At 45.6% G+C, this 12,997-nt stretch overlaps 1 pseudogene; it reads right to left on the bottom strand.

Moving 5' to 3' along the window:
* Window positions 1-1,012: 1,012 nt before the first annotated feature.
* The window catches only part of LOC104807987, a 96,123-nt pseudogene continuing 84,138 nt past the window's right edge, over window positions 1,013-12,997 (bottom strand).

Here is a 12,997-nt window from a genome sequence, read left to right as displayed (position 1 = left end):
TATACAACTGTATTATATACATTAACCAAAAATGATGACCAATTAATAGCTCTTTGTAAAGAACAAAGTTGTAACCTCTTAATGTATTGACATCAAAAGCCAGAAACAAGATGGAAAGGTTGATCTCTGAGAGCCTCCCAACTCTCCCCACACCGGAGGAAATCTCGAAAATCAAAACATGAAAACCCCCGTGCCCATCTGTTAAGGTTCTGATGCTCGAACATGTTCAAACCAGGTACACTTCGGATAGGTTTGATTAGAGAGAGGCCCCTACTCTCTTCCCCACCCAATTCTCAACCAGAAAATACCTAATCCCTTTCCACCTCCTCCTCCTTTCTTTATACGATTCCCTCTCCTAACAGAATCCTCTAACTACTACCAATCATAACGAAACAACTAACAAAACAACCAAACAAGTCAACACCTATATGCTATCTACCCAAACAAACAAACACCACAATAGCTGCGTACCTTTGCCCCTAACCACTCTGTAGTACTTATCACCATCCTAACGTTTATATACACAGCCGCAACAACAAACCTGCTGAATTACCGTATGTATAAACCGTTTCTGCAGCAGCCAATCCCATACATGCCCCAAAATGCAGAACACTATCGTTAACCCAAAATGCAGAATATCATGGACAACCCAAAATGCAGAACATCATCGTCAACCCAATAAAACAACTGTCGATCCCATACTCGCCTATTGCCCTTGCCTCCTCTGCCTTCTTCCTCCAGCCTCTGACATAAACACGGGAGGGCATATCACTCTGGTTTGAATGTTTTTGTTCTGATTCCACGCATCACTGGATCTAAATGATTCAATTATTAAGACTAGATATAACGCAAAGATCTTTTTCTTATATTGATCGGATAGAAAAGGCAACGAAGCAAGGGTTCTGTGAATTGCGCAATCGTAGTAAGTCCAAGAAAGCATGCTCTCACTAAGAGATTCAACCATAAAAAAAAAAGTGAGCAACTTTATGTTACCTCTGGTTGGTTCAGCGGTTTAAACATCAAGGTGCATCTTGAAGCTCCCTTTATACACATCTGAAACAGTTGTAGCAACCTCTGCAACTCCATTTTTTATCTTTGAGATATGCATGTCCATGTACTCTTTTTGTTTGGACACCGAGTCGATAAGTGCATAGAGTTGGGCAGCATAAGCTTGGACCTCCTCCTCACTTTGTTGAACTGCTTCTTGCAATCTCAGTTCAGATGGATAGTTTCTACCATCACTTTTGCCTCAGCATCACATTTTGCAGAGAAGTCTTGTATTTCCTTTCTCACTGCATTTATCTTCTCTTCAATCTGAAAATGAAAACGTTGCAATAAAGCCTCAGGAACAAACCAACATATTCAGGAAAACATAGCTGCCCATCTTCTAACTCAGGCTGTTGAGTAAAACCCAGGTTGCTTGAATGTCATTTGTTGGATCATTGATGACATAGTTTGCATTTACAGAAACAGAATGGATTGAGAGGTGAGCAAAAGCCAATGGCCAGGGCATCTGATACAATGGGAGTTTAATATATATATATATGCAAACTTACTTCATCAATCTGCCGCTGAAGCAACCCAAGAAGGGTCTCTCTTTGATTGTGATCTTAGAAGCCATTTCAGAGGATTGATGTTGAAGGGTGATCAGCTCCTCCAGTCTCCCCATGAAGTTTTTGTTTATCCCATCAGCAAAGGATAACAACGCAGGCTTCACCATATATTTGTAGTCGGCGCCCATCACCTCTGAAGGTGTGTTGACCCCTTCTCGTTTAAATTGTACTGACTGTCCATCTTCAATCTGTCCTCAACCGCACAAGAAAAACCAGTGCTAAATATGAGTACAATGGTCAAGGTAAGGGGACAATGTGAATATATCTACTTCATCCCCCCCTCTCATATGAATTCTTCCATAATATCAATATATGTTTTTTCACAGATGAATCAAGAGAGTAGATGTCAAGTGGTGGACTAACCTACTGAAAGCTTGGTTGCAATCCATGGCAAGAGTATGAAGCTCGTGAATTTGATTCCGGATCTGGGTGTTGAGTTCCCAAGCGTCTCTGGCAACCTCGGGCCTCGGCGATATCCCGATCTACAGCTTGCAACTCCCTTTTTATCCTCTCGGCGTCTCTTGCATTGAAACTTTGAAGCTCAACCCTCTTCTTCAGTTCTTCACTCTCCTCGCACACCCGTCGTCTCTCCTCCTGCTTCACATTTAGTTCCTCGAGTTTCTCTTCCAGAACTCTCTCGATCTCCGAATTCCGAGCAGTATATTCCCCGATGATGGTGCCGAACTTGTTGGCATCCTCTTCCAGGTCGGCCTTCACTTTCTCTAAAGCCTCCTTCTGAGATGGGCCTTTCCTCAGAGCCTCCAATTTAGCCTCCAGCTCGGTGGCAGACTTCTCAGAAGCAGCGATGGTCTCCGCCACACTGCTCTTCTCCCTCTCCAGCTTCCCCAGAAATTCAGCGTCCAAATCACTTTCTAAGTAATCCTCGCCGCGAATGTAGTGGCGATAGCTGTCGACGGCGTAGGAATTCATGGAGTTGGCTTCGAGGAAGGAGGAGGAGTTGGAAGATAAATGGTGGTGGTAGCGATCAAGCTGGACCAACCAGTAGATGACAGCGAGAGCAGAGGGCCAGTTGTTGAAGATTTTATAGAATTTGATGTTTTTTTTTGTATATAATGTGTTTTGTATTCTTCAAAATTGGGTTACATAATACAGAATCCAAATCCACATTAAAAGCTATCGTTAAAAATCCTGTGTCAGGATAAAATTTTATAGCAATTTCATCCTTCGTCTAATATCTCTCGCGTAGTCGTAAGTGAATACCAATCCTGAAGCAGAGTGTTGCTTCGGTTTTCTCGAGCATGTTGAGTGACAGGAGGGTAGTTCAGATTGATCGATCGATACGCACCATCAGAGGTTGTACAACCATCGAAATGCTGGAGAATATACGTGAGTTTCGCTCTTTCCAGATCTCGTAGATGATGTGTTGAATGAGGCACTGCATTAATATCTTTCGGTTCCTGCCATCAGATTGGAGAACTCCATTAACCAAGAGTTGCATATGGCTAGGTCACCTGGTGGGCTGCTCCAAATCTTTCTCGCCATCCCCTGCCAGATCTCCACACCGTAAGGGCACCGGAAGAAGAGATGGGCATGTGATTCTTCTTCTTCGGCACAGAGGACACATGTTGAGTCCTGTATTGCATTCCAACGCCGCAATCGATCCCGTGTTGGCAGCCTTCCCTGCATAACCATCCAATGTACAAATGCATAACATGGTATCGCTTGTTTAAACCATACCATTCGCTCCCAAGGCACTTGAGGTGTTGTTTCACACAGTAACTTCCATGTCGCTGCTGCTGAGAATTGATGTGAGTACACATTTTCTGCCACTTTCCATTCATACTTGTCATCTCCAGCGGACTGATCAGGTACCGAGATTGATAGCAAGCGTATCTGGAGTTCCTGAATCCTTTGGGACCGAGCCCCAGGAAGGAACCAATTTCCCCTTGATGTTGCTGCACTTACTTTGCCGGTAATGGAAATTCTGAGTAGTCTAGGCCCATTGTTTCCAATATATTCGAGCAGAGGTCCGAAGGTAGTCCAACTATCGTGCCAAAAGGACGCCGTGTTTCCATTCCCGATCCGACATTTGATGTATTGTGTGGCCAGCTCTTTCAACTTCAATAACTTTCGGATATTCCACGACATTCTAGGGGTAGGTGTTGTGTTCCAAAAGGATCCTCTCTTTAATACATTTTTCTTGATCCAAGCCACCCAAAGTGAGCTAGCATCTTTAAAGAGACTCCAAATCATCTTCAACCGAAAAACTTTGTTTGAATCTTCTAGTTTCTTTAACCCTAAATCACCTTCCCGCTTTGGCAGAAAAATTGTGTTCCATGCTACTCTCGCTCTTCCAGATCTGGTTGCCGAGTTTTGCCAGAGGAATTTGGAGCATATTCCATCGATTTGTTTGAGGAGATATTTAGGAAGTAGGAAAACTTGGCTCCAACTGTTTACCATGCCATATATCACTGTTGCGACCAATTGGATCTTCCCTGCATAAGATAGTACCTTGCTTGACCAACTGCTAACTTTGTTTCTAACTCTCTCCATCAAGGGTTCATAATCTGTCTTTGATAATCTCTGAGTACTCACTGGAAGACCCACCAGGTACCTCATCGGAAACTTGCAAAGTGCTATGCCCATGAATGCTGCCAGCTCTTGTTGTCTCTGGTCCGATAAGCCTCCAAGGAATATCTCACACTTCCCTGGGTTTATCTCCAAGCCAGAATTCCTTCCAAACCATGTTAGGCAACTCTGAATAGTTTGCAGTGATTGTTGAGTTGCTTTGCAGAAAATTACCAGATCATCGGCGAAGATCAGATGGGTCAGCACACTTCGTGTGTAGTTGTAGATGTCCGATGGCTGCAGATTTATCCAACTTCCTAGACAATGCCTCCATAGAAATAATAAATAGGTAGGGAGACAACGGATCACTGATGAGGACATCGGACTGCTAGTTGCCGACACGGACGAGACGACGAGCGAGGAGCACAACGGAGCAAGCAAGGAGCTTAACGGAGGAGCAAGCGTAGAGCTTAGTGGAGCGGAGCTACGGAGGGACGGGATTCCTCGGGACGTCATCGACGAAGCCCTCGTGCCTATTTCATCCGTCATTGGCCGCACCGAGCCCCCTCTCACGCGATCCAAGACACGAGCGCTCCGACAACGTTTCAACACGTTCGTGTCCCGACTTTTGAGCGAGCCGTTGGCCGAGGACAGCTACGCCATTCCGATCTTCGTCCCGAGCACGAGGAACATTTCCTATCCCGAAAACCTTGATGCTTGAGCAACAAGTCAAGCCCCAAAAGGAAGCTTCTTGCGCAACAAGTTTCCTTGAGTTGTTGTTTTCTATTTAAATGATTGTCATCTTTCATTTGAGGACACGTTTTATGCAATTAGAGATTTTTTTTCCCAAGTCTTCGACTTATTCTTCTTTCACCCTTGCGTGCGAGAATTTTTCGGTTTGTCCGACTCCCGAGTTTCGGTTGGTCCGAGCTCACCCTCCTTGGTGTGTCCGAAGATTTTGTTTCGGTTTCGGTTTCGGTTTGTCCGAGCCCCTATCCTTCTACCCCGCAACCATTTAATTTCCAGATTCGAGTTCGAGTGTCGATCCCTTCGGTGAGTGATCGAATTCCGGAACCACTCTATCTTTCCCCGAGTTCTCTTCCGCGAGGCATGTATCATTTTGGTATCAGAGCTTAACGCTCCAACGACGGCTTAAACCCGGTGAGATCTCTCCTTTTATTGTTCTTTCATTGTTCATTTCGTTTCTATAAACCGAAAATCATATTGCACCAAAAACAATTTCGTATTACCGATAATTTTTTCGTCATCATAAAGAGTTGATCACTTATACGTGTCTTGCAGCAAATCTGTGGAGTCACAGCCCCGGAAACCCCATCTACATCGATCCATCAGCCCTCCTTTTGGTTGTTTCGTTCCTCCCTTGCAATCTCTTTTGTTTTGATTAAAATCGCACGCCAAGTGTTTGTTGATTTTACCGAAAAAAAAACAAAATCGTTTTGTCTTTGCTTATTGAATCCGTGTTGGAGTGAGTCGATTGCACGTCTAGATTGATAATCTACTGTTTGTGACACTCAAGTGAGGATGTGATAGCACACATATAGGTCTGATCGTAATATCGTTACTTATTGCAATCCTCGTTGTTGATAACCGTTTGAATCATTGTTTGAATCACCGTGTTGTGTTGCACGTTCTACCTACTATTGTTCCCTCTATAAATCTAAGCGTTTGTGTTTCATCATCGTTGATTGATCGTTGAGGGAACCTTGATTGATAGCACGTTCATGTTATTATCGGTTGCTTGTTATATATCACATTCGCACGTAATATCGCTTGGCACGTTGCTTGTAGCACGTTTGATTGTGTTGTTTGCGTTAAGCACGTCTATTTTTCTGCTATTTCCTGTTGAGTGTGGATCCATTTGTTTGTTGTGCTCGTTATTTGCATCGTGCGAGGATAGAGAGAATCATGAGTGCAAACGATTTATCCAACGAAGGCGATAACGTCGAGTCTAGCCGAGGGTTATCAGCACTAGGAATGACACCCAAGTCGCCAACAAACTTTCTGATCCAAACAGCTTTCTTTGCTGCGTCCGACGCTGCAATATACTCAGCTTCTGTAGTAGAATCTACAACGGTCGCTTGCTTGGAACTCTTCCAGCTAACAGCGCCTCCGTTTAAGCAGAAAACATAGCCAGACTGCGATCTGTAGTCATCGGGTCAGACTGAAAACTAGCATCGGTGTAACCCTTTACAGAGAGCTCGTCTTCCGACCCACCGTATACCAAGAACACATTCTTAGTCCTTCTCAAATACTTCAGGATGTTCTTGACGGCGATCCAGTGCGACTCACCTGGATCTGACTGGTATCTACTCGTAATGCTCAACGCGTAGGATCTTTCAAGCCTTACAACAGATCATGAACCGGTTGTCTAGGTTAGAAGAGTCTATTCCCCAAATCCAAACCGTTAGGGAAGCTGAGCAACGACACCATGAACCCGTAGTACGACCTAGGCAAAACCCAAACCGCACACCCGAGCCAATCGACGAAGAGAGTGATCTAGAGCCAAGGCATAGGCCGCGAGGTCGGGTAGACGATGAGGATTCGGAATATAAAGAACCACCTAGACGACGAGCACCCCCGAGAGCTAGAGCTAGGGTAAACCATAGACGAGACGAGTTTAATGACCTCGAAGAGGATCCTTACCGAGAACAGCCCCGTGCTTATCGCGGGCCGCCCGAGCTCAAGCTCAAACCTCCATTGTTTCTAGGAAAAGTAGATCCCGAAGCGTACTTGGATTGGGAGCGTAGGATGGATAACATATTCGATTGTTATGCGTACACGGATCAAAGTAAAGTCCAATACGCAGCCGCACAACTTGCTGAACACGCTCTTACGTGGTGGGATTGGGAAGTAAACGAGCGAAGGAGAACTCATTGTGAGTCGGTGGCAATGTGGCGTGAGATGAAAACCCTCATGCGTAAACGATACGTTCCCCCTCACTTTCACCGTGATCTCCAAAGAAGATATCGTAGAATCGCTCAAGGTGCTAGGACGGTTGAAGAGTATTATGAGGAATTTGAGCATCTTAGGAGTCGATTAGAACTCGATGAGGACGAGGAGATGGTTATGGCACAGTTCTTGGATGGACTGCAAGAACGGATCGCTCGAAAGATTGAGCGCCATCCATATCATGATCTCCACGAGTTGCTTCATTTAGCCACACAAGTTGAGAAGCAAGACCAACGGAAACAAAGCCGATTTGGGAAGATTAAGGCTTCACCTAGTAACTCATTCCCAAACCCAAAACATACGACCACACCCAAGAGAGAATTCACCGAGAACAATGGTACTCGTGAATTGCGGGACAAAGGAAAGGCCCCAGAAACATCGCACTCTAAGACAATCGGTGATACTCCTCGAGACACTCATTCTAGAGAGATTATGTGTTACAAGTGTCGAGGACGAGGACATATGACTCGTGAATGTCCGAACCAAAGAGCTATGATCATTACGGACAAAGGAGAATACGAGTCTATGGATGAAGAGGAAGCGGATGATCTCGAAGAAGAAATCGAGTATCCAGATAGTGGTGAACTCCTAGTCACTAGACGAGTGCTTAGCACTTTAGTGAACCCGGATGAGACAGTCCAGAGAGAAACTATCTTCCATACGCGATGTACCGTACAAGGAAAAGTATGCGGTATGATTATAGACAGTGGGTCGTGCACAAACGTCGCTAGCGCCTATATGGTTAAGAAATTAGGCTTAGTTCCTGAAAAACACCCACACCCCTACAAGCTTCAATGGCTTAACAACCAAGGGGAAATCAAAGTTGCCGAAAGGGTCAAAATACCCTTTAGCATCGGTCGGTACCAGGAGAAAGTCACATGTGACATTGTACTGATGCAGGCTGGACACATCCTTTTAGGACAGCCATGGCAATTTGATAGAGAGGTGACTCACAACGGACGCGCTAACCAATATTCGTTCATGTACAACAAAAGGAATGTTGTGCTAGCGCCACTTAGTCCCTCTCAAGTGCACGAAATGCAAGTTAAACTAGCCAAGGAATCTGAACCGAAAAATAAAAATTTTTACCTTAAGGCTAGCCAAGTTGGAAAGGCCATCCGACGAGACCAATCAGTGCTTCTCTTGGTTTTTAAGGACCTCATGGGTCTTCATACCGAAGGGTCACACGATAACCCAGCCATTTCCCGACTTCTTGAGCGGTTTAAGGATGTGTTCCCCGAAGACATTCCGGCGGGACTTCCTCCTCTTCGAGGCATCGAGCACCAAATCGACCTTATACCCGGTGCTCCCTTGCCGAATCGTCCGGCTTATCGCATGAACCCAACCGAGACCCAAGAGCTCGAAAAACATATCCGCGACCTTTTGGAAAAAGGATATATTCGCGAAAGCCTTAGCCCTTGCGTAGTCCCGGTGCTACTAGTGCCGAAGAAGGATGGGACTTGGCGCATGTGTGTAGATTTTCGAGCCATAAACAACATCACCGTCAAATACCGACATCCCATACCCCGGCTCGACGATATGCTTGATGAGCTCAGTGGAGCCACGATCTTTTCCAAGATAGATTTAAAGAGTTGCTATCATCAAGTACGAATGAAGGAAGGCGATGAATGGAAAACCGCCTTCAAAACAAAACAAGGCTTATACGAGTGGCTCGTGATGCCCTTCGGGCTCACCAATGCCCCGAGCACTTTCATGAGATTGATGAACCAAGTCTTGAGACCCTACATTGGAAAATTCGTAGTAGTCTATTTCGATGACATCCTCATATACAGTCAAAATTCTGAGGATCATGCAAGACATCTAGAGCAAGTTTTAACCACTCTCCGAAAAGAAAACTTGTATGCGAACCTCAAGAAGTGTTCGTTCTGTACGGATGAGATCATATTCCTAGGATTCGTGGTTAGCTCTAGAGGGTTGAGGGTCGATGAGGAGAAAGTGCGAGCCATCCAAGATTGGCCGACCTCGACCACCATCGGACAAGTCCGGAGTTTTCACGGACTCGTGAGCTTTTATCGGCGTTTCATACACGATTTTAGTAGTCTCGCTGCTCCCCTCACTGCGATGATTAAGAAGGACGTACCATTTGAATGGGGGGTCGAGCAAGAGCGAGCATTCCAAGCTCTCAAGGATAGCCTAATTAGCGCACCGGTCTTAGTTCTCCCGAACTTCGACAAAACTTTTGAAATCAAGTGCGATGCCTCTGGAATAGGCATAGGGGCTGTCCTAATGCAAGAGAAAAAGCCCGTTGCATACTTCAGCGAGAAACTTAGTGGGGCTACTCTCAACTACCCAACGTACGACAAGGAACTATACGCATTGGTGAGAGCTTTGGAGACTTTGCAACATTACTTGTTAGCCAAGGAGTTTGTGGTTCATTTTGACCATGAGACACTTAAACATCTTAAGGGTCAAACCACACTCAAAAGAAGGCATGCCAAGTGGCTAGAATTTATTGAGACCTTCCCTTACGTAACCAAGTACAAAAAGGGAAAAGATAACATAGTTGCAGATGCATTGTCTCGACGCCACGCCTTACTATCTGTCATGGAAGCTCGAATGTTCGGATTTGAATATCTTAAGGAGCTCTATAAGGATGACCCAGATTTCGGACATATTTTTCAGGAGTGTGAGCGAGGCGCCTACGGGCCATTTTACTTACACGACGGCTATCTCTTCCGAGAGAAGCGTTTGTGCATTCCTCAAGGTTCGATGAGAGACGTCATACTCCGAGAAGCCCATGGCGGGGCTCTTGCTGGACACTTCGGAGTCGACAAGACTTTGGCCATTCTTCAAGAACATTTCTATTGGCCACACCTCAAGAAAGTCATTCGAAAATTTTGTGCAAAGTGCATAGAATGCCAAAGTGCACCTCCACGGCTTATACATGCCCTTACCGATTTCTAGCCACCCTTGGGTCGATATCTCTATGGACTTTGTCCTAGGATTGCCTAAACTGCAACACAAGGATTCTATCTTCGTGGTAGTTGATCAGTTTTCGAAAATGGCTCATTTTGTGCCTTGTGCCAAAACAGACGATGCTAAACACATCGCTAACCTCTTCTTTAGAGAAGTAGTCCTTTTGCATGGCCTTCTAAAAACAATAGTGTCGGATCGAGATTCCAAATTTCTTAGTCATTTTTGGCGGACACTATGGAAAAAGTTAGGCACCAAGTTTTGGCGGGAGATGTTCCCCGTTCTCTGGCAAGCATCGCAAGAGGAGACGTATTGATGAACGTCTTTGAACATTGATGGCCAATAAAACCCGGCTTGAAGAATTTTAGCCGAGGTTTTCGATGCTCCAAAATGACCAGCATAGTCCGAAGAGTGACAATGATGAATCACACTTCGGACTTCCTCTTCGGGCACACATCTCCTAAAGAGGCCATCCTTGCCTCTCTTGAAGAGATAAGGTTCTTCCCAAAAATAATCCTTGATGTCTCTGAAGAACCTCTTCTTCCCGTTGTAATCCAGCTCGTGGGGGACATACCCGCTAACAATGAAGTTCACAATATCAGCATACCACGGGTCTCTCTCTTTCACTTGGACAACCATCACGCAATCATCTCGGAGACAATCATCAATGGGAATATCTTCATGTCGCTCAATCCGAGATAAGTGGTCGGCCACTCCATTCTCTGTACCCTTCCTATCTCTGATCTCCAAGTCAAACTCTTGCAGCAAGAGAATCCATCTGATTAACCTCGGCTTGACATCCTTCTTGGATAGGAGATATCTCAAGGCAACATGGTCAGTATAGACGATCACCTTCGAACCGACCAAATAAGACCAAAACTTCTCAAAGGAAAATACTATGGCGAGTAGCTCCTTTTCGGTTGTAGAATAATTCATCTGAGCATCGTCTAACGTTCTACTCGCATAGTATATGGCGTGGAGCTTCCTGTCTCTCCTCTGACCCAAAACAGCCCCCACTGCAAAATCGCTAGCGTCGCACATAAGCTCAAAGGCAGCTTCCCAATCTGGTGGCTGAATGATGGGTGGAGAGATCAATGCCTTCTTCAGAGTTTCAAAGGCGGCCTGACACTCATGGGTGAACTCAAAAGGCACGTCCTTTGCAAGTAGTTCGGTCAAAGGCCTCGAAATCTTCGACAAGTCCTTGATGAACCTCCTGTAGAACCCGGCATGTCCCTGAAAACTCCGGATTCCTTTAACATTCCTTGGAGGCGGCAACTTCTCTATCACCTCAACCTTTGCTCGATCAACCTCTATCCCTCTTCTCGAAATCTTGTGGCCTAGCACAATGCCCTCTTGGACCATGAAATGGCACTTCTCCCAATTCAGCACAAGATTTGCCTCAACACACCTGTCCAACACTCGGCGCAAATTCATTAGACACACGGGAAAGGAGGGCCCATGGACAGAAAAATCATCCATGAACACCTCCATAACATCCTCGATGAGATCAGAAAACACAGCAGTCATGCATCTCTGAAATGTTGCCGGTGCATTACATAAACCAAAGGGCATCCTACGGTATGCAAAGGTGCCATATAGACATGTAAAGGTGGTTTTCTCCTTGTCGCTAGGGTGAATGGGGATTTGAAAGAATCCCGAGTAGCCATCAAGAAAGCAAAAGTGGGAATGCAAGGCTAACCTCTCTAGCATTTGGTCGATGAAGGGTAACGGGAAATGGTCTTTACGGGTGTTGGAATTCAGCTTCCTATAATCAATACACATTCTCCAACCCGTAACCGTCCTAGTGGGTATCAATTCATTACGCTCATTTTCTACCACAGTGATACCCCCTTCTTTGGTACAACTTGCACGGGACTAACCCATGCACTATCCGAAATCGGGTAAATGATACCGGCATCTAACAATTTGAGCACTTCCTTCTTCACTACCTCCTTCATGGTGGGATTCAACCTACGTTGATGCTCAATGGAGGTTTTGGAACTATCTTCTAGATGAATGCGGTGCATGCAAAGGGATGGACTAATGCCTCTAATGTCATCTAGAGTGTAACCCAAGGCCTGTCTATACTCTCTAAGCAATGCAACTAATTCAGCTAGTTCCACATCAGTCAAGGCAGCATTAACAATGATCGGGTAAGTAGAATTAGGTCCGAGAAATTCAGACTTAAGCCCTTGTGGTAAGGGCTTCAATTCCACCTTAGGCGCGCTCTCTGGATCCCAATCTTTCTTCCCGCTCGTCTCCACATCGGGCTGCTTGACTTGAATGGAGGAGACCGGAGCTTGATGACTTGGAGAAGGTGATGGCTCCTCTCCGTTTTCCTCGTCCCTTAGCCAAGGGAGCTCGCGGGCAGAACAAGATAAGGGCTCAATGGCCCTGTATTTCCAGCCCTCTAGCTCAATCGATGAGTTGTCATCTAAAGTCCGGACAATGCTCTGGACTTCCTCCCAATCGCAGTACATGCTGTCTTGTACTGCGTTCAATGCCATCTCGAGGGGATCTGACTCTCTAAATTCATCCCTCACTTCGTCGACCAACGTGTCGATCAGGTCTAGGTAGAAGGAAGACTCAAATGCGGTTGCTTGAGATTCTGATCAAGTCTGAATTCAACCGTCTCATCTCCGATCTTCATCGTAAGTCTTCCTTCTCTGACATGCACTACAGCATCAGCCGTGTTCAGAAACGGCCTACCAAGTATGATGGGGATTTTAGAATCCTCCGGCATGTCCAGAACCACAAAGTCGACGGGAACATAGAATTCCCCTACTTTCAGAGGCACATCTTCCAAGATCCCAGCGGGATACTTCACTGATCGGTCGGCCAATTGCAGTGCCATCCTCGTCGGTTTCAGCTCACCGACATTAAGCTTCTTGAATATGGAGAGAGGCAGCAAACTGACACTTGCGCCCAAATCGCAAAGCGCCCTCTCAATC

Source organism: Tarenaya hassleriana, unplaced genomic scaffold, assembly GCF_000463585.1.
Source record: "Tarenaya hassleriana unplaced genomic scaffold, ASM46358v1 Cleome135, whole genome shotgun sequence".
NCBI classification, from domain to species: domain Eukaryota; kingdom Viridiplantae; phylum Streptophyta; class Magnoliopsida; order Brassicales; family Cleomaceae; genus Tarenaya; species Tarenaya hassleriana.
Note: the sequence above shows the minus strand (reverse complement) of the source record. Positions and strands in the feature narration are given on the sequence as shown.